Source organism: Callospermophilus lateralis, chromosome 6, assembly GCF_048772815.1.
Source record: "Callospermophilus lateralis isolate mCalLat2 chromosome 6, mCalLat2.hap1, whole genome shotgun sequence".
NCBI lineage: Eukaryota > Metazoa > Chordata > Mammalia > Rodentia > Sciuridae > Callospermophilus > Callospermophilus lateralis.
Genome location: NC_135310.1, coordinates 14,125,117 through 14,148,060, shown reverse-complemented (window position 1 = coordinate 14,148,060; position 22,944 = coordinate 14,125,117). Strand labels below are relative to the sequence as shown.

General features: G+C 37.9%; 1 pseudogene; it reads left to right on the top strand.

The window, feature by feature from the left end:
* The first annotated feature begins 217 nt into the window (after window positions 1-217).
* Window positions 218-22,944, top strand: part of LOC143401741 (cofilin-1 pseudogene) — a 28,003-nt pseudogene continuing 5,276 nt past the window's right edge.

Sequence of the window (22,944 nt, the reverse complement as noted above, 5' to 3'; positions counted from 1 at the left end):
GTGCTGACAGATGTGTAATCTGGGGGTGATGCACAATTTAAATTGGAATTTCCAGTTGCTGGGATTTGGACTTTGGTGAATTTTGGAACTCCTTTGGTGGGTATTTGAGATTTGATGTACGACCCCTATTGCTGGGGAGCAACTGGGCTCTGCTGGACTTCTGGATCTCTGGAGCCTCCATTAAAATCCACTTTTAGGGCATAGGGACTGAGCCTCCATGGGTCTCACCTTTACCGCAGTGAACGTGAATGTCAAGGCATCCTCTGGGGGTGCAAATGCACTTATGTGGCTGCTGTGTCTTCCCACTAGTTCTTACGGGGCACCAACAGCCAAGGGAATTTTCTCCCTTGGCATCCACAGGCCCAATGATCCAGGTAACATTTTCTTTGCACCTGTTTCAGTGCCTCTGGTTCAGGCACCCTCTGGGACATTTTTAGTTGCCTACTGGTAATTTCCTTTATGAGTTCCCAATTCCATCTCTGCTGGCAGCTGTGCAAGCCACACGGGGACAGCTTTCTGTGCTCAGGAGCCTTTTCTGCACCTGCCAGCATGTTCTGTGCCTGTGGAACTCTTTTGGCTTCCGAGGCAAGCTATTTTGGATTGCTTTCACTGATCTGCTTCCCTACTGACACTGTGTCCATTAACATCAGCCTTCCTCTCTAATCCACAGGTTTCCCCAAGCCATTTTTCTGTAGTTTTTAATTTCTTTATCTGCCAGCCACACGTCTCTTTTGACTGTGTTTTCTGCTCTACTCAGCTGCCTCCGCTTGTGGCCAAGCTGGAATCTCTCTACTGTATAATTTCTTATGTTCAAGTTACTGACTTTTTGTGTCTCTATCGATTTTTTATTTTTATTTTTTATTTTTACAATGGAGTTTAAGTTTCAGTGAGATTCTTCAGTTATTCACCTTGCTGAGAACCAGTCTTCCTGCTTTAAAACTCTGGTGCTGAGGAATGGCTAGGAAGTGCTTCCTTCCTCTGATCTTCCACCTTCTCTCTCCATTAAAATATGATAACTATTGAGGACAAGAGTACGATCGACATATTGCTTGCTAAGATTACATTGAACACAGATAATAAATAAGGTCATAGTAACATGCTGTTTCAGTCTTTTAGCATTTAAAGGAGGAAAAAATATTTGTTGATAGCTAACACTCTGAGAGGCACACTGGTGGGACCATTGTCTGGGTTTTTCATACCAAAAATGACATATTCCAAGGATTGAGTATTGGAGTGCAGATGAAGCGAGGACCATTATTCAGCATGTGGTGATTTTATTGTGGATATAGAGCAGAGTCTTCCTGTGTTGAATGCTTTATGAAGCTAAGTTCTGCCATTGCTTGGAAGGGTCAGCCTACTTCAATGGGCACAAGAGCACTTGTTATGCCCAGAGGTTACTGAGTTTTCTGATGCTTTTCCCACTGGAGGGGAATAGCTTCAACATGTTCCAGATGGAAGTGGAGACACGCACCCTCGTCACTACACAGCATGCTTAATGGAGGCAGTATAAAACTTCCTTTAAAAACATAAAATGAGGGACTGGTCTCAGTGGCAGAGCATTTGCCTCACACGTATGAGACACTGGGTTCTATCCTGAGCACCACATAAAAATAAATAAATAAAAAAAGGTATTGTGTCCCTCTACAACTAAAAGAATTTTAGGAAAAAATCATAAAATGATTTTTGTAGTGTCCAGAGAGTTAATACCAAGCATCAAAGATACAATAAGAACTATAGTAGAGCCATCAAGGAAACAAGTTTGGGGCTCAGACAGCTACAGGGTGTACAGGTCCATCCTGTGCTAGTAGTTTGACTTGGGGCAAAATATTTGACCTCTCAAGCTCTCATTTCCCTCACCTATAAAATGGGGTGTTGACTTCTTTATTATTAAGTGAGGGTAAAAATAAAGTGAAATGATAAAGACAAAGTTCTTAGTACATGACTCACAGTAAGTGTCCCCCAGCCAGAGCCTAAAATTTTTAGATATTTTGAATATTTAAGTGGAAAACATGATAGCATATTAGTCAACCTTACAAAGCAAGAAATCTGCCTTCCAGTGTGCTTTCACTGATTCACAGTAGTTGAGAACACTCTCACCTCCAAAACACATTACAAACAAGGGAGATGAGACTGCTAATCAGAGCAAAGGATGTGCGGTATTTCTGGATTGTTTTCCCTTTGTAATCTATCTTGCTAGTGACAATGACATGACTCTAATCAAGGCTCGGTCTTTTTTGCATTTATTTTTGTTCCTGTTCTAGAACAGGAGTAATAAAGACAGGCAAGATAATATTCATAATTAAGTTAATTATGCCTAGTCAGTTAATCACAAGGTGCATAAATCTACCTCTGCATCTGTGCTGCATGAGCGTAGAAGCTACTTACCAGAAAGTACAGATTTCTTATTTGAAATTCAGGTAAATCGGGGGTAAAATACATTCAAGGTTTTGCTAGGACACATTTTGCTCTGATTTGATTTTAATAGGATGGATTTGTCAAGAATAAGGCCATAGTACTCTCAGTTAATGTCACGGTTCCCAAGAGTGAACAGGATCAGTCTGGTATATTTCATTATCTGTGCAGCTGAGAAGGGGCTGCTGGCTGCGTGGAGATGGCGATGGCTCCCAGCTGCCCACAATCAGGCTGACCTGTCATACTTCACTGTTCAGACTGTGGGAGCCACACTCTGCTTGTCATCTTGGTATCTTTGTACCGGGTTTTCATTTTATTGTAGAGAGCATGCTTTCTCTAACACTTGCTATTTCTCAGTTTTCATTCTAATCTCTTCCATGATCTGGGTGACAGTGCCACAGTTGTCCCTGATTAGAGTGTCAGTCTCACAGATAAAGTTTGCATCAGTTTTCAAGAGGCCAAAAATAAATTGGAATTGCATACATAAAGCCCTCATGGTGCACAGCATGCAGGAGTACCACCAAACCAGCACTATGACTCGTAGGTGTTTTGAACATTTAGGTGGTAAACATCACAATATATTTGGTATTCTTACAGGTCATCCAATGTTTCTTGCAAAGAATTCAACTATGATCAACTTTCAAAGATGCAAAAGAAGGAAAAAAATTACAGGGAGTTAAATTGACTGTGGCGTTTTATCCTTAGGCCTGTTTGATTAAGGAATATTAAAGAAATTTTTTTTGGGCTTATTTTCTTTGTTTCATTGTTCATAACCATATTAAAGGATTCACTCTTGGTGTGCTTCTTTCTGCTCTGGTGATGTCTAGTCCTCCACAAAGAGAGGTGGATTCTGAAAGGAAATGCTGAGGTACAGATGGACAGTATTTTTTACAGACTACAATTGAACCGACTAGGTCCTGAGTGTTTCCAACATGTCTGTGTTCTGAGCAAGGTCCTCGGTGCCAATTCAGCTCTGTGCTGCTGAGCTCTACTTGGAGCAAAGGGAGGTATACTTCTGGGTCAGGAGACTCAGTTTGATCTTTTGACCTGAGTTCTGCAGATATTTTCTTTAAGGTCCAATTTTGAAGTATGATTCACTTCCTTCAGGCTTCCATGTTGGTCTTTTAAAAACACACACACACACACACACACACACACAAAACCCACTTTATTCTAAAGGCGACTAATTCATTCCTAATTAAGCTCACTAAATTACTAACATTTTAAATAGTTTAATAGATGCTTGAACTGGCATTTAAAAAAAATTCACTATTAGTTAATTTTAAGTTAATTGACTGCTAAAAATTCTATTACTGTGGCTCCAATGTAAATATTAGCAATTAATACTCAGAAGGGCTTGCCTAACCCACTTAGCTGTGTGACCTTGAGCTTTTACATTTTGTGCCTCACAGTTTTCAAAATTGGTGGAGATAAGTATTCCTAAAATGGTAATTTCGAGTCTTACATCAGGTTAAATAATTAATGTAAAGTGCTTTGCCCAGACTCAAGATACACACTCAATACATTATTTGGAACAGTGAAAAAGAATGTTTCATGTAGTTTTAAAAACATGAAGTAATCCTCTGAGTTCAGTCTTGTAATCTTAAAATACAAGAGAAGAAAAGAAGCAAATGGGAATTACAGAAGCAAAGAGGGGCTTCTCTTCATGCATCCTGTTGTCTTCGGTGCTGCCTGGGGTAGGTTATAAGAGGCAGGTGGGTGGAGTGGGGGTGGGAATGAAAGCAGGTGATGCTGTCTTGAGCCTGATCATATCTGAAGTGAGCTCCCTCTTCACATTCTTTCCGCATCGGCAATAAAAGCTAAGCAACAATGATAAAAATAGATCATAATGCATCTTCTAGTTATTAGACTGAAATGAATATGGATATCACCAGCTTACAACAACAGTCTTCATCAGTAAATCTTCCTCTCTCTTCCTTCAGTGAGGATTCATCTTGCAATTTTAACTTATTGGTATTCATTTTTCTTTTGTTTATCCTTCCTGGTAGAATTGAACCTTCAAGCTTCAGAGGAGGTGGCTGAAATTTCATTATTTTTTATGTCTCATTAAATCATTTACCTTGCCAGGTACTTTCCGTCCACTTGGAGTTGGAGTTCAAGTTTATTTTAAACAACAAATGTGTTACCCTCGCTGATGAGCTCTGGGTGTTAGAATGCATGACGAGCAGGAAAGCAAGAACCACAACAAAACCTCATTAGAAGAAGAGCATTTATTTTTGTAATGCCACTTAGGATGTGATGGATTTGATGGGAAAGCACTGATGGAATATACAAGCACGTAAATCCAATTTGTAGAAAGAGTAATGACCATTTTCCCCCAAGGATGCTTAACTCTCATCGGCTGGATTATGGCACCACATTTGTCTTGCCTCTGTCAGGAAATTCACTTGCAAATATGTCACATACTTACCAGGGTTTTTAAGAGTTCACTTTTTTTGAGGTTAGGGAGTGTCTTCTATGTTATTATACTAATTTGTCATCTCTCACACTGAAGTCACTTGAGGCTGGTATGCCTGGGTGTGATGTGCTGGTGTGGATTCAACTCGTGATCTATATTCTCTCGCTTCTTATCCCATATTTCTTTCTACTTCTGTTCCTCCATTCATGACTGTCACCGCCACATGCCCAAAGAACACCTCAAGGAACAGTCTGGAAATGATTAGTCTGTGAGTTTTTATGCTAAAAGTGCAGAAAAAGTTTTGAAACCATTTGTGTGATGTTACCTAATACATTTTTTGTTTGTACTAAGTATTGAACCCAGGGGCACTTTACCATTGAGCTATATCCCCAGTCCTTTTTTATTTTGAGACAAGATTTCACTAAGTTAATGAGGGTTGACCTCAAACTTGCATCCTTCTGCCTCAGCCTCCTGAGTTGCTGGGATTATAGGCATACACCACCACACCTGGCACCCAGAATTTTAATATTTATATCACAAACTTTTGATGCAAAGTTTAGTAATTATATTTTAATGTAAATTCATTAAATTGCAGCATCATTCAGATGACTTCTTCAAAGTGGGTAACTTAGGTTATTTTGTGGTTCTTCAGGGGGATGTGTAGACAGAGTCAAGAAGATGGTCTCTGAATTCAGAGGAGCTTGATGTTTCTCCATTTAGTGACCTTGTTACATTATCCTATATGACATTTAGCTAGTAGCTTTGTAAAATGTCCATAAAAAACCTGTTTATCACATGGATGAAATAGAACTGATTCATATATCATCTTTCTTTTGAGAAAAATAACAAAATCCTTGGCATTGTCTTCCTTGTTTAAACTGAGGTTTCTATTGATACAATGGTAACAAAAAAATAACCATTACTGGTCAGATGGATAACTCCAGACCAGACTTGCTTCAACAGGAGTCTTAGTGAGGGTCTTTCTTTACATGGGGGAAAGAGCATTACTGTCAACAGTGGAATTCAAATGCTTGTATATAGATTTCCAATCAATAATCCACTAAAATAACAGTGCAGGGGAAGTAGAAAGAGCACAGTCACCCGCAGTAGAAGCTTACACAGCAAAGAAGTTGAAATCCAGGCCAGGAGAAGACAATGCCACTTAGCAACAAGCAAATGGGTAGGGCAGAACCTTTAATAGCTATGGAATGAGAAGCTGGAGAAGACTCAGAATTGGGGATAAGGGGTAGGATGAAGACCAGGAAGTAGCTGTGCATCTCCAAAGGAATTCCTTAATGCCTAAGAAATCCCTCCTCTGTGCTTTTTAGGCAAGTCCTCTTCTCCCCCAGTGAAAGACAGTTTCTCTATGCACAATCAGAATTAGAAGGAATAAGGTCAGAATGAGAGGTGGGACTAATTTGGAGAATTAGTTTGGAACTTATACAATTTAGATCTCTTTTTGTTTTACATCCTGAGAATATTGAAAGAGTTTTCTCTGAGTAGATAGAATGACTCAGAAAAAATATCTGCAGTACAGGGGGAGATGGAGAGAGGCTGGACAACAGGTATAAAGTTACAAATATTAGGGATAAATTTAAGTGTTTTACTGAACATTAGGGTGCCTATACTTAGCAATCATATAGTGTATATTTCAAAGTGGCTAAAAGACAGGATTTTGAATTTTGTCATCACAAGGAAATGGTAAATGTTTGGGGTGATGGATATGCTCATTGGTCATTAAATAATGTATCAAAAAATCACATTGTGGATGGGCACAGTGGTGCACACCTATAATCCCAGGGGATCAGGAGGCATGAGGCAGGAGGATTGCAAGTTCAAAGCCAGTCTCAGGAACTTAATGAGGCCCTAAGCAACTTAGCAAAACTCTGTCTCAAATAAATAAATAAATAAAAATAAAAAGAGACTTGAGTGTGTGCTTCAGTGGTTAAGTGTCTCTGGGATCAGTCTCCAGTTTCAACAATAAAAATAATCAACTCATTGCATCCTGTAAATAGGTACAATTATTTTCTGTTAATTAAAAATAGAAAATACAAAATATTAAAAAATTAAATGTCTATAGAGGTTGCTGCCACCCATCAGTTGATTGAGTTGTAAGTGTCTTTTTAGTGTCTAAAGAAAAATGACAGGGTGAGGGAAACAGAGGCAATTTATGGAAAAGAAAAGATAAAAAAATGATAAGATGCTCTGAGAGGAAAAAAAACCCCACAAAATCTTGCATCCAAAAAGCAAGCACTAATCCTCTTTTTAAAGAGAGAAAAAGAGCTATAAAATAGCACTGCATTATTCCTATAAAGGTAGAAAAATTAAAGCTGAAGTAATCTTTCAGGAGGAATAGGCAATATAACAATGACAGAATTAAAAGAACAAAACAAGAGGATTATTGAGGGAGAAACCAACATCCAGATTTGAGTCCAGAGAGTCCAGAGCTTGTCCAGGGAAGACCTTGGCCTCCTCTTGGCCTTCTGCACTTGTGCATGGTTGAAGAATGAGCCCCTACCTCAAAGGAAGGAAGGAAGTGATTTCTGTAAAATTTTAACTCCATCCTCAAGTTGCAAAGGCAGTAATTGTTCACTGGTGTTTTGGCTTCTTCTAAAAAGTGTCAAGAGTGTACACAAACTTCAGGGAGGATTTTTCTGCTCCCGTCAATGGGATCAATAGACTTTCACCCAGTCACTTAAACCCAGCAATCCACAGATCTCATCCTCCATTAACAGGAGTCAACAAAAAGGTCCTCCTTTACCCCAACACCACAGATTTACTAACCACCTTTAATGAGCTGGTGGATCAGGCAAGGTTCTTGCCTTACAGAGTTCATAGTCTCAGTGTTGGGTCCAACAGTCCTTGGGAAGGGGGAGATTCTATTATATTTTCATAGGAGGAAAATGACTTCATTACCTCTGCCCTGTTATTTGCTTACATTTTGTAACTGGCAAACTCCCTTTTCAGCTTTTATGCACCTGACAGCAGAGAAGAGAATTAAGCAGAGCATCATTATTCAAATTAGAAAGTATCAAGTTCAGCTTATAATCATAAAGAAAAAAAGTGTGGCACTGTTAATTAGTGCAGATGATTAAGACTTCTGACTGAGAGAGATGAGTGCCTGCTCTCAGGGGCTGGCTGGTCCCAAGGTGATGGCAGAGTGCCATCTGCTGGCTTGCCAATTGGCTCAGGATGTGATCTGTCCAGAAAACAAGCTCAAGAGCTGTACAAATACACCAAGAATTCTGCTTCTAAACATCTGGTTGCAAAATACCCACAGATTTAACCTTTCTCAAATCAGCAAACAGATTCTGAGAAGAGGAACCAAGTGTCTTGAAAGGAATCAATGTATGATCTAGAGAGCTTGAAGGGACTTTAGAGATCATCTGGACCCAGGTATTCACTTCATAGACAACGGGACTTAGGCCCAGGCACTGTACCAGACTTTCCTGAGGTAACATTATGAGTGCAGAATGCAGCTGGATCTAGAAGTTCCAAACCAGTTATTTGACTTCTACGTTTGTATTTATTTCTAATTTTCCACACTCAGCTGGGTGGTTATATATTAGACATTATATGTGCAACATGTATGTTATGTGTTTATATTATACAACTTAACCTGCCTGGTGAATAGATACAAGGAGTGTTTTAACCCAATTTCCTTTATCATTTTACCAATGATGATGACCACAGGGCACATTCACATTGCTCTCTATTTAAATTTTGTTTTAAAAGGTTATCTCAAACACAAATATGGCTGGTTAACAACAAATTAAAAAGGACAAATAACTAGCTAAACTGTATACCTTGAATCTCTGACAGCTCACAGTATTACTCTGTGAATCTCATGATGCAACAAACATTTCCCTAGTAAGCAAGGAAAACAGGAGGAAAAACCTATAGGCTTTAAAGTAATATGTGTAATCATGTCAATAACTTGTAAAACATATATTCTTATTATGCTACCCCTTTCAAAAACATATTAATTTAATTTTAAAACTAGAAACATGAATTTGTTTATAGAACAATTTTAATATGAGGGCAACTTTAATAAATGTTTATATAATCTCGTTTTATTAGTACATTATAATTATACATTAATACATTATAATTCATACATGCTTGTAACATAATTTAGTCAATCTCATTCCCCTGCACCTTCCTTTTTCCTCCCATCCTCCCTCCCCCTGATCTGTTAGTTCTACACTAGTGCTCTCCCTTCTATTTTCATCATTACTGTTTTAATCAGTGAATTATAATTATATATAAAAGTGTTATTTGCTATGGTTTATTTACACATGGATTTTTCTTCTATGATTACATAATCAGGTAGATTTAGTTCCCGAGGACTTCCCTATGCCCTACCCTCATCCTCCTTCTTTAACAATTTGTTTATGGGACAATGGATTTTGAGTTCCTGTACCCTATAAGTAACAAGACAACAATGCCAGGTGTTGCCCTTACATAAATAAAAGTACCCAGAAACTTACAATACAGGGGTATAACAGTAAGTTCACCAGGGGAAATTCTTTGATATTTTAAGATTAGGAAAAATCCTTCCTCATTCTGTGTAAGAATCTTTTCCTGGTTTTCCTTCTTAGGTCTCTGTTTACTTAATAACATTTCTCTTGAAATAATTTAGAGACACCAATTTAGATAATAAATTTGAGGCACAAGAGGAACATAAGAGGAGTTTCTATTTGTCACATATTTTTCCTTCAATCTTTGCTTGAATTTATTGTTTATTTTTACTATTATTAGTGACTTATGATGATTGCTTTCTCTAGTCCCATCTGGATAGGCAATTAGCCTAATCATCAGCTTTTCTTCTATGATTATAGCTCCTTCAACCTCCTGCAATACTCTTTCAAGGACCAGTGTGGCTCAGTACATTACTCTTTTTTCCACTAACTAGAGACTCTGTGAATATTATCCTAGCCCTGGGAAAATCTCTCCATGATGAGATGTATCTCCAACCCACCTTTTGGTTAAAGTCTCTTATTAACATTTAAATGATTCTTTAAATCTGGTCCTCATAGTGTCATCTCCAGCTCCTCCAAGGACACACTGCACTTATAAAATGAAAACTGATTAAAAAGGCAGGTGGCATCAAAATAAAAGAGCAACGATCATACTCCTACTTAAATGCACACAAGACCATGGTTTTTGTCAACCATGAAATTGCTGAAATAATAATTTCTTGGGTAGACTTCTAAATTTTGTATTCATTGCTAAGTCACTTTAAGACTTTAATAGGATGCTTTTTGACTGGTAAAAGGGATTAATATTCAAACCTAAGTAAAAAAGCAGATGGCTAAAAATCTGAATGTGCTAAGGAGAGCAATCAGAGTTTGGCTGAAATTGAATTTTTGTGAAGCAGACTGTTTAAAATGGTCTTTGATACTACTTCTGATATTGAGATGATCAGACTAAAATGAACCACTAGATTAAATGCAGAGGGCTTTTCAAATAAGAGTCAGTGATGAACAAAAATTAAAGGCATGAATTCTGGAGGAAACCTCCAGGACGTTTGGACTCTAATGATTCCTAACTGTGTGACCTGGACTGATTTACTCTGAACCTCAATTTCTCCTTCAATAAATCTCAATAATAATCCATACCTTACAGTGAAGAAAAAAAGACGATTTAGTGTTTGGAAATCTCTTACACCGATATCTCACAATTGGTAAGACTACAGTAAAGCAAATTATAGATAGTACAGCAAGTTATGTTATTAAGGATGAGATAAATAGAAATTCCCAGTAAAATGATTTTTGAAGAATTTTGCAGTAACATGCACTGCTAAGATTTGGATGTGAGGTATTCCCCCCAAAAGCTCATATGATAGATAATTCAGGAATGTTGAGAGGTGAAATAATTAGATTATGAGATCTGTAACCTAATCATGGGATTAATCCATTTAATGGATTGATAATTTGGAAGGACTACTGTACTGGGTTGTAACTGTAGGCAGATGGGTCATGGATGGAGGAGGTGAGCAGCTGGGCCATGCTCTTGGGAATTATATCTTGTCCCCTGGCTCCACCTTCCTCTCTCTTTGCTTCATGGCCACCATGAGCTGAGAAGCTTTCCTCTGCCACATCCTTACACTATGATGCTCTGCCTTACCTTGGACCCAGAGGAATGGAGCCAGCTGACCAAGGACTGAGATCTCTGAAACTATATGAGCCAAAATAAATGTTTTGTCCTCTGCATTGTTCTTGTCATGTATTTTAGTTATAGCTGTGAAAAGCTAACACATACATTTTAGTAGAATCAATGTTTCATGAATCAATGTAATTTTAAAAACATAAATAGCAAAAAAGCCAAGAAATTATACAATTAAGCCCCAGTGATCTTAAAAGTAGAACACCTGAATTCTACTTCTGCTCACGTTTGTGATTTTCAGTAAGTTATTTAACCTGCCTTAGTAAAATAGAACAAAAATAATGATGTTTATAATAGCAATTCATTGAGAATAAAATGGAATAAGAAGTATAAAAGGTAGGAAATTGATTCAGAACTACAGAAAATACAAATAGTATCATTAGCATTATACAAATATTGGCTTGGTAGGAAAGTACAGAAATCCCTCATTCAAGCAATAAGAGACCAATCATTTAAAAGATTTCTTCTAATGCTATTTAAACATCATGTGTCTTCCAGCTGAAGATAATGAATTGTGTCTGTTTTTGCTGAATTCTGTAAGAAATTTAATTGAAGTAACAACTAAATATTTCTGTGGAAATGTATTCATTGAAATTCTAAGAATGACACAAAGGTCATTAGAAATCCAGGGCTTTGAGCATATGGGATCACAGTGACAGTCTAAATCTGTTGGGGTGGGCACATGTGGAACCTCTGCCCTCTGCCCAGCTATGGGCTTTAAACTCTAGGTAAGAAGACACTCTGAATTGGGATAATAATTTATCAAAGAATTAACAGTAGGTATAAAGTCCCTGCTCTCTCCAGCCCACACATGCAGATGAGTCATTCTTGCCCAGTTTAAGAAGGAAAAATCATTAACTAAAGCAAGTTTCTCTAACTATGAGTTATTACATGACGGCCTTCTTAAAAATTTCAAATAGCTGATTAAGTTCCCGATCTACTGAATTCTCGATCTTCTGAGGACAGGAAAACAACATCCCCATTTTAAACAAATTTCTCCTATGATTTTTCTTTTTGTCCATTACATTTTGGGAAACAAAATGATGCTAAAAATGAACCGGCTGACTCGGAGTGGCAAGGTTTGTTCTAGAATGTATGGAAAACCTTGATTCAGATTCAATCTCTTATTCTAACCAAAATGAAGTCAAAGGAGCCAGAGTTACTGTCCAGCCTGGAGAACAAAATATCTGACAGGTCTTTCAGATGTTGGCGAGCAGAGCGGGCACAGTGATTGCCGAGAGGGAGACAGAGGAGGTTACCTCTGCCTCAGTCTACTGCCCAGTTTCTCAGAGTCAGAGGAGGGAGGCAGGTGAACCAAGGTGAGCGTGTTTTTTTTTTTTTTTTTCTGAAAAGAGAAGGTGGAGATTGGAAACTGGGACAAAAACTGGAGTTTTCAGACAACATGAAAAAGAGGGGAGGGAGAGAAGGAGACAGAGGAGGAAGAGAGAGAAACAAACGAATGATGGTCCAGGGATTTCCAGCTTTCTTTCCCAGGGCGTCCCTCATATTTTTAGCTGAATACTGATCAGCCAATATATGCAAGGAAATTCCCTGAATCCAGAGAATGAGACGCCAGAGAGCAAAGATAATGATTCCTGGAGCCCACATAGACACACGAAGAATTTCTTTTCTTTTGGGAAGGGAAAATATAACTCACGAGGAGCTGGGTAGGACACACAGAAAGCTCTTCCATAGAGGGAAAATAAGAACTTCAAGTTAAGGATGCCCTAGTCCCACCTAACAGTGTTGGCAAATAAGCCAACAATTTCCAGGTAATGTCAGTGCATAAATATATACTCCAATAAAGCTAAAAATATTTACAATAATAAAAATATTTGTCAACTACCACCTTAAAATTCAAAGTACCTGGCATCAAGTCAAAAAATGCCAACCATGAAAGACACAGGGAAGTAACAAGGTGATTCAGTAAGGGAAGGGAAAATGTTTCCAATAAATGGTGCTGGAACAATTTTATATTCAAATGTTGAAATTCAACTTTTACTCAAACCATAAATTATAAACATTGCTCCAAGGGTATCACGGTCATAAAAATGATGACTAAAAATATCATATTTTTAAGAGATAACAAGAGAAAAATTTTTAAGTTTGGTAAAGACTTGTGGAACATGATGCAAACTGTTTGAAAAGTCAACATAGGGGACTTCATCCAAACTAGATACATAAAAAACATATTTGAAAAAACCCATCCAATTAAAATGGGCAAAAGATTTGGAAGTTGTATTAGCTTTTCATTGCTGTGAGCAAAATACCTGACAAGAACCACCTAGAAGAGGAAAAGCTTACTTCAGGATCACTGGTTTCACAGGTTCAGGTCATGATTGGCTCACGTCATTGCTCTGGGCCCAAGATGAGGCAGGACATCATGGTGGAAAGGTGTGGGAGAGCAAAGCTGCTTAGCTCATGATGGCCAGGAAACAAAGAGAAAGCAAGCAGCAAGGGACAAAATATAATCCCGAGGGTGTGCTCCCATAACCTACTTCCTCTGGCCATGCCCTGCCTTCCTACAGTTACCACCAATATTCCACTCAAAATTATCAATCCATTAAATGGGCCAATCTACTGGTTAGATTATAGCTTTCATAATCTAGTCATTTCACCTGTGAATATTTTTGTTTCATCTATCATATGAACTTATTGGGTGACACCTCATATCTGAACTAGAACAGGTATGTCACTAAATAAAATTATATATCTAAAATTATATATACATATATATAAAGAAAAATATATGTGCGTATGTGTGTGTGTGTGTGTGTGTGTGTGTGTATATATAGAGAGAGTATCAATCTAGCTATCTATATATAAGTTGAAAAAATATTCAGCTTCATTAATCACTAGGCATTTAAATAACATTACTCTCCCAGTAAAAGACTAAAATTAAAACATTTAGGGGCTGGGGATGTGGCTCAAGAAGTAGCGCACTCGCCTGGCATGTGCGGGGCGCTGGGTTCGATCCTCGGCACCACATAAAAATAAAATAAAGATGTTGTGTCAAAATTACAACTACCTTATATTAGACAAAGGTGATAAAAGCATTCAATGGAGAAAGGATAGCATCTTCAACAAATGGTGCTGGGAGAACTGGAAAGCCATATGCAACAAAATGAAATTGAATCCCTGTCTCTCACCATGCACAAAAGTTGACTCAAAGTGGATTAAGGAGCTAGGAATCAAACCAGAAACTCTGCATCTCATAGAAGAAAAAGTTGGCTCTAATCTCCACCTCGTGGGGGCGGGCTCCAAATTCCTTAGTAGGACACCTGTAGCTCAAGAGTTAAAATCAATTATCAACAAATGGGACTTACTCAAACTAAAAAGTTTTTTCTCAGCAAGAGAAACAACAAGAGAGGTAAATAGGGAGCCTACATCCTGGGAACAAATTTTTACCCCTTACACTTCAGATAGAGCCCTAATATCCAGAGTATACAAAGAACTCAAAAAATTAAATAATAAGAAAACAAACAACCCAATCAACAAATGGGCCAAGGATTTGAATAGACACTTCTCAGAGGAGGATATACAATCAATCAGCAAATACATGAAAAATGCTCACCATGGCTAGCAATCAGAGAAATGCAAATTAAAACCACCCTAAGGTACCATCTCACCCCAGTAAGAAAGGCAGCAATTATGAAGTCAAACAACAACAAGTGCTGGCAAGGATGTGGGGAAAAGGGTACACTTGTGCATTGCTGGTGGGACTGCAAACTGGTGCAACCAATTTGGAAATCAGTATGGAGATTTCTCGGAAAGCTCGGAATGGAACCACCAATCGACCCAGCTATTCCCCTTCTTGGACTATTCCCAAAAGACCCCAAAAGAGCATACTACAGGGATATAGCATCATCGATGTTCATAGCAGCACAATTCACAATAGCTAGACTGTGGAACCAACCTAGATGCCCTTTAATAGATGAATGGATTAAAAAAATGTGGCATATATATACAATGGAATATTACTCAGCAATAAAAAACAGCAAAATCATGGCATTTGCAGGGAAATGGATGGCATCAGAGCAGATTATGCTAAGTGAAGTCAGCCAGTCCCTTAAAAACAAATGCCAAATGTCTTCTTTGATATAAGGGGGGCGTCTCAAAACAGAGCAGGGAGGAAGAGCCTGAGAAGAAGATTACCATCAAACAGGGATGAGAGGTGGGAGGGAATGGGAGAGGGGGAATTGCACAGAAGAGGGAAGGAGACCTGCATTGTTATACAAAAATACATATAAGAGGATGTGAGGCGAAGGGGAGGGGAAAAATAAGAGAGTGAGAGAAATGAGTTATGGTAGATGGGGTAGAGGGAGGGGAGGGGAGGAGAGGGGAGGGGAGGGGAGGAGAGGGAGGATAGGAAGGGGATAGGAAGGGCAGCAGAATACAACAGACACTAGAATGGCAGTGTGTATAAATGTGGATGTGTAACCAATGTGATCCTGCAATCTGTACACGGGGGAATAATAAGAATTCATACCCCATTTGAAACAAATGAATGATATATGATACGTCAAGATCAATGTAATGTTTTGAGCAACTAATAAATTTCTAATGTTTTTTAAAAAAAGATGTTGTGTCCACCAAAAATTAAAAAAAAATAAATATTAAATATTAAAAAAGTTTATCAATATCAAGTGGATGATGTGGTGCAATTTGTTCTTATACACTGATTTTAACAAAGTAAAATGATAACTCACTTAATGATATAATTTGGCAACTTCTCAAAAGGTTAAGTATTCAACTATTCCATTCCTACAAATTTACATAAGAAAGGAAAGCTTTTATCCATAGAACAAAAATTTGTATTTGTTTGTCCACAGTAGCTATAGTTATAATAACCAAGAACTGGAAACAACCAAAATATCCATCAGTGAGAGGAAATTTGTGATATATCCATGTAATGAAAGGCCACTCAGAAAAATTTATAATAATAAATGAAGAAAAATATAAAAGGAAGAAATGAAATATCGATAAATCAACAACACAAATGAATCTCACAATAACTATGTTGAATACAAGAAGTAATCCAAAAAGGAATAAAAACTGTAAAATTATAAAAAATGAAACTAATCCACAGTGTCAGAAATTATAGAAATGGCTGTCTTGAACTCAGGCAAGTACAGAATGGAGAATTACAGAGGAGACTGAGAAAGCCATTGAAGTTAAATTATTTGTTCATTCTCTTCATGGTGGCAATAGTTTCTGGAGTGGATTTAAACACCATACATCATCAAATTTCCACCCACATAACTTTATTCAGTAGAATAAACAATGGTACATATTTATGACTCTCTCACTTTCAATCATAATATGGTGGACATGGATCTGAATCATACACTTCAGTAAGCCCATCAGATTATCAGAAAAGATGAACAAGGAGTAGCAAGTATGTTAGTAAAGCATAGGTGCTCTTGGAGTATGAGACACAAATGACTCACATACAGTAAGCATTTCAGGGATTCAGTTGTTTGGGAATTGCCAAGGTTCTGTCTTCCAAATGTAGGGGATCATTATTGACTCTCACTATTCCCACCATTAACAAAGCAATTCAAATACAAAAATCGGTAGGTGTCTTAAAGTACTGAATACAGCATATTCCACACTTTTGATTAGCTGTCTAATCTACTTTCTAAATAACACAGATGACCTCGTCTTTGATGGGTCCCAGAGCTGGAAGGGGCTCTGCAGCAGATTCAGGCTGTGGCACAAGGTGTCCTGCAGTTTGGTCCACGCAGTGCCGCACATCCTATGGCATTAGATATAACTGTAACGAGAAAATCTGGGACCTGGAATTTACGGCCAGTTTCAATAGAATCATAGTGTAACAGCATAGATCTCTTAGTTCTGGAGGTGGGAAAACTTGTTATAAATTTATTTTAAAAAGTATATGATTTTTATTCCTATGTAGTTGTATAGTACTGAGCTCTGGCAGAGATTGGGTTTCTGAGCACAGGAAGTGAAATACCCAGAATAGAGAGCTATACAACTGTCTGCTAAGTCATGAAGTGTGTCACCCACAGCAAAGAGGACACAACTGGGAGTGGGTGCCAGCAACACCAGATTAGGTCCCTGTCATTATAGTCATCTCTCCCTCAACCCACATCTCAGGTCATGCAGAGGGAGGACAATAAAAGATCACCATCTTGATTTATGGATGTGTCAGCTCAGAAGACTTCTGCTTGGATACTGAGTAAGAGTTCCACCAAACTTGAAGCTCTGACTCCCACCTGATAACTTTGAGCTCCTCAAGTAGAGAAAAGGAGTCACTGTACTCACTGGATCGTGGACAGTGATTGGCAGGTGAAGGTAGCATTTTTATTTCACAACAGAAACAGGCAAGGTCGTGCTTAACGTTCAGGTGACACATTTGATCGGCTCTTGGTCCTACCTTGATTCTTTACTTAAAGGAGGACTTTCCCAGTCACAGCCAGAGATTAGCATAGTGCACAGGGAGTCAGACCTCTGTGCCAAGAGAGGTGGCAGCAAAGAGTGAGGGAAATAAAGAATGGGTGGTAGAAGAAGAGAAGCATTCTCACTTGTGAACTTCAGATCAACTGCCACAGTGGAGACCGGACTTGTCCCACTGACGGTTGTCTTGTAAATTCCCTGGGATGCAAGACTAACTGATCCCTGAGGTATCTCCACTGTGAGGAACTGACTATTAAATGCAGGTGGAATTGAGGGACACACTGGCTGACCTTGTGGAAGCTGTGGTGTCATGACCACTTCTGCTCTTCAGCCCTGATACATCCATCTCTTAAATACTTGAGAATCTGGGTGGGTGGCTCTACTGAGTCTTCACTGGAGATTTCCAAGGGTGCTGCTCTGTCCAAGGTGCCTCTTCCTCCTTAAAGCTCTCAGTGGTTAATGACTATTTCACATATACACAGTCTTTCCTTCTTTCCTCAATCTGAAGGGCCATGGCTTTCCATCTTTTTCAAAGACTACAAATAAAGACTAGTGTATGCCCTTTAGAGCTAAGCTTTCCCTTTTTCCACACACAGAGTTTGTAATAGCCTTCCAACTCAGGGCAACAGGATAAAGGCTAATCCAGAAACAAACTGGTCCAACCTATCATTATTCAGCAATCGAGGACTTTTTTTGTAAACATGACTGATGCTCAAAGACTACCAGATTTTTGAAGGAATGCAACAGCACAAAAAGAAAGAGCAAGATGAATAAGCAGGATAATTATTCCTCAAGGCAAGAGAGCTAACTGTCTGAGAGAAAAGGAGGTCAAACAAAATGGTATTCTTGATCTAGCTGTAATCCATGTTTCCATCAGACCCTCCCCTGATTACCACTGAGACTGAGAAAATTTTTATTCTTATGAGCCATCTCGTCTGTGTTCTCGTCTGTGAATTCCTTGTGTATTTTATTTGGTCACATGTTGGTTGTGCCACATTCATCCATTTACCTCAGAAAAAGAAGGTGGGTTCTTTTTATTTTCCCCTTCTTTTAACTTCATAGCTCACTTGATTCCCTTTCTCTTTCTGTTGTGCCTTTGACCAATGTTCTTTCTTAAGGACTGTGCTCTTGATATTATCATAGTGTAGGAGTCATTTTTGACTAATTTTGGTGTGAAGAATGGCTTTTTTATTTGAGTCTCAACAAAAAATAGTTTCCCAGTGGTCAGAAACACTAATTTGTATGATTCTATGAGATGTCTCCCCCTGGCTGTTCTTGAGGACCGTGGCTTGTAACAACTATCAATATTGGCTCATTTGCCACATGTGCCTTAAGACATTTCTCATGGTACACTTGAGTATTAGTGGAATTGAGAAATGAGAGGGAGGGTAGGAGGGAGGGAGAGAGGGAGAGAGAGAAAGAGGGAGGGAGAGAGAGAGAGAAAGGGATAGGAAGAGGAATTTCTGTGCAAGGGCTCTGGGTTGTTAGGCAATACAGAAGTAGTCATCTGGGTATAAAGAATGCACAAAATAATGGTGACTGTTAAATATTTTAGGCCGAGTTCCAAACTAGGTAATATGAAGAAAAATTGATATCTCTAGAAAATGGTCCCCTGCAATTCACCTTCTGTATCCATCATCCAGTATCATTAGAGTCTGCTCATACAAGGCAATGATTAAGAGGCTAGTCTCTGGGGTTTGTGAAATCTCAGCAGGGTCCCTTCAAGCAAATCACTTAACTTTGCAGAACCCTAGTTCCTCTATCATAGATAGTAATAAAATCTGATTCTGGGGTATCTTTTTGGATGCAAGTTATGAATGCAATGCCTAGAACATAGTAATCCCTCTGTAAGGGTTAAATATTATTATTTGCTTCAAGATTATCAGTAGATATTGAGATTAATAGACAAATATTTCTATTTCAGTTTTACAATCTATATAGAATAACTCTAAAGTTTGGTGTAAATTAAAGGGGGTAATTTAAAATTACTACTGGTATGTGTCATATAACCACCATTTAGTTTATCATTCTGTGAATATAGGAAAATTAGCATAAAAATTCACACACTTGCTAAAAGTCCTTAAATCTTTATACTTGTAAACTATATCATCCCAATAGTTGTATGCAGTTAAAAGAGTGATCATTTTCTAATAAGCTTATCTTAGGTACACATTTTGTTAAACTGGTTAATGTCTTAATCACCTAAGTTTTCTAAGGAATAGCAAAACAGAGCTGCCCCGGTCTATGCTTAATAGGCCATGATTTAAGCATGGTTAAGCATGTTCTCTATATGGCTCTTTGGTTTCAAGACATACTTTTAAAGATACTAATTCACTTAGTGTTTTAGCCAGCTTTTCCATCACTGTGACCAAAAGACCTAAAAAGAGCAATTTTAGAGAAGGAAGAGTTTATTTGGGGCTCATGGTTTTAGAGACCTCAATCCATAAATGGCCCACTCCATTGCTCTGGGCTCAAGGTGAGGCAGAACATCATGGTATAAGGATTTGGGGAGGAAAGCATGTCAGGACATTGTCAACAAGAAGCAGGGAGGGAGAGAGAGAGAGAGAGAGAGAGAGAGAGAGAGAGAGAGAGAGAGAGAGAACTCCATTCAACAAGGACAAATATATACCCCAAATGACCCACTTCCTCTAACCATACCTGCCTGCCAACAGTTACCATCAAGTTAATCCCTACCAGGGGATTAATGCATTAATTAGGTTAAGGTTTTCATAACTCAATCATCTCACCTCTAAACCTTCTTGCATTGTCTTACACATGAGCTTTTGGGGGACATGTAATATCTAAACCAGAACACATAGTGAATTTTGTTTTTTCTATATTCTTTGTTTTACATTTTAAAACTGTTTGAGGTGCCACATTGAATAAATAAATACATACATATTCATGCACTCAAACACTATACCAAAATACCATAAAACTGCTACGTAGGACATACATCTCTACTCACTTCTTATGAGGCCTTGTTGAAGCAAACTTCAAGAGTGGTGGTCTGGCTGTTCCAGTTGGCTACATTCATAAAATTTAAAAAATAACTAGAAAAGAAGCTTTTCAATAAACTTTCCTTCATTCTTCTCTTGTTTCCATTTTCTCTGCACTTTGCAATAAGCCCTTCCCATCAGGAGCTACTCCTGAAACTGAAACGCTTGCAGGAATAACTCATTCTGTTATTCCTAAGTGTACCTCAAAGACCACCTTTACTATTTCCCTTCCCTTCTTATAATTTTCTTTTGAATCTTACGTCCAACTCACCACTGGTAGGTGACAGGAGATAGAGAAACGTTGGCTGAACTTCAGCGGAAGGAAGAAGCAAGGAGTGAAAGAAATCTGAACGTGAGTCAGAAATTCATTGTAGGCACTGGAAAAAATTAGAAGATGACAGTATGAATATAGTCTTCATTACGTTGACAAGGCTTGGATGGGAGTATAACTAGAAGAGGCTTTGCTATGAGAGCAGACTGAGCCTCAGGGATAAGGGAAGAGAAGAAACAGGGCAAGGGGAAATATTGGTAAATTATTTCCTGATAATTTTGCACTACGAAATTTTTCTAAAGGAGAAAGTATCTCTGCCCAACACTAGTGCCAAGTACTTTATTGTTCTTCCTTCTGCTGACTCAGAAGGATTCTGGTCTATGACACAGGACCTAAGAATTTTGCTTGTGTCAAATATTCCAGTGTCCCTGTGGATCATGCAGCATAATGAATATTGTTCCTTATTACTTTGTCACACCTTTCCAACAGGTTGGGTAAAGTGGCCTGGTCCTTGGTAGACTGATTGGTGGGTCATCTCTCTTACTCTTGCCCTCTGACTTCCTTGTTTTGCATGGCCATCTGAGCCTGTTAATGATGATGTGGGGTTAGAATGGGAAGGAAAGATCTCAATTCAGATTTTGGTTCAAAATGCAGAGCAAAATTGTACTTCCAGACATGATCCCAATTAATGATATTTTTGTGTTTTGCTGTCTACTTATCTTACTTGAATGTAAATCCCTCAGGAAACCCATGAGGATGAAAATTGATAAGCAAGCCAAGAACTGGATGCTCCTATATTTATAACTTTCTCAGCTAATACTAAAAAAAATAACTTTTTACTTCTATGATTTTATACAAGTTGTTAAATATGAAATGTTCTTATGGAATTGTATCACAAAGCCTTGGTATCTATATGCTAATGTTGCTGTTTTTTCTTTCATGTTTCTGTGGATGTTTAAATGTATGCTTTCGTGAGGCCAGAGACGTTCATTAACTTCTTTGTGGGGAACAAAAGGAAGGCTGCCATATGCATACATTTGTAGGAGAGGGAAAGAACATTTCCAAGTAGATTAAAATTACACTCTATGTATTTGAGAAATTTCTTTATGGTAATTATGACTATATAGCCTCAATATGAAAGCAATTGAGTACATTTTCAAAATAGCAGAAAATGTGTCTCTTATTTCTGTAGATACTATAATGAATTTATAAAATAAATATACACAAAGGGAATGTTTATTAACAACAGTAGACAGTGGAATACAGACTGGTTAGGAGCAAAGAGATAAGCTAGACTGCCCGTGTTCAACTCTGAGATCTTTCTCATACTAGATGATTAACTCCAACACTTTAATGACTTTTGTGCATTAATTTTGTTGTTTTTTCCAACAGGGATAACAAAAGTGCCTATCTTAAAATATTATTTTGAGGATTTGAAGTGCTCACAGCTGGGTCAGGCTCCTATTCACTTAGCTAAATTAAATTGGGAAGAACTGCACCCCAAATCAGTATGCAAAGAAACCAAAATCTGACAAGCAGTGTGTACTTCCTAAAGAGATAGCCACAACGCAGCCAGCTACAACAGTTAACTGATTGGATCATGTTCACACAAGGCAAGCATCTAGCTGTATCCAGTTAGACAACTCTAGTTTAAACTTCGTTGTTCTTTCCCTATGCATTCAGTTGCTCACATGGAGGAACAGAGCTCTCTAGACCTTTTCTGCTTGGGTGCTATCTAATCAATGATTTGATTTTTGCTAAAATAAACTCTGTTCAATATATTTTGTATAAAGTTTTCTTCTAATCATTTAAAATATATGTTTGTTTTTATATTCTTCTTCTTACTAGTTTACACCTATAAAAGACACTTGTTGACTATTATGTTAATTTTCCACGGGGTGTTATTTAAATGCTATTTAAATTACACAACCTTTGACATCAAGTAAATAAAAATTCAGAATTATAATTGTGGAGCAAGACTGAGAGGAAAATGGTGACTCATGTCAGGCTATTGTCAAAAGAAAATACAAAATTGTGGGCTGATTACAGTAAGACACCTCATAAATCAAACTACTTATTTTCTTATAATTCTAATTAATTTTGCTTCATAATCGTGTTGATTATAAAATGTATGTTCAGGAAACAATAAAACAAAAATTAAAATTATTAATGCCAATGCAGAAATGACTACAGTTTATTCTCTCAGCTTTCTTAGGCATTTTAATGTATTTTGTTATGAGTATGCTATTACATGA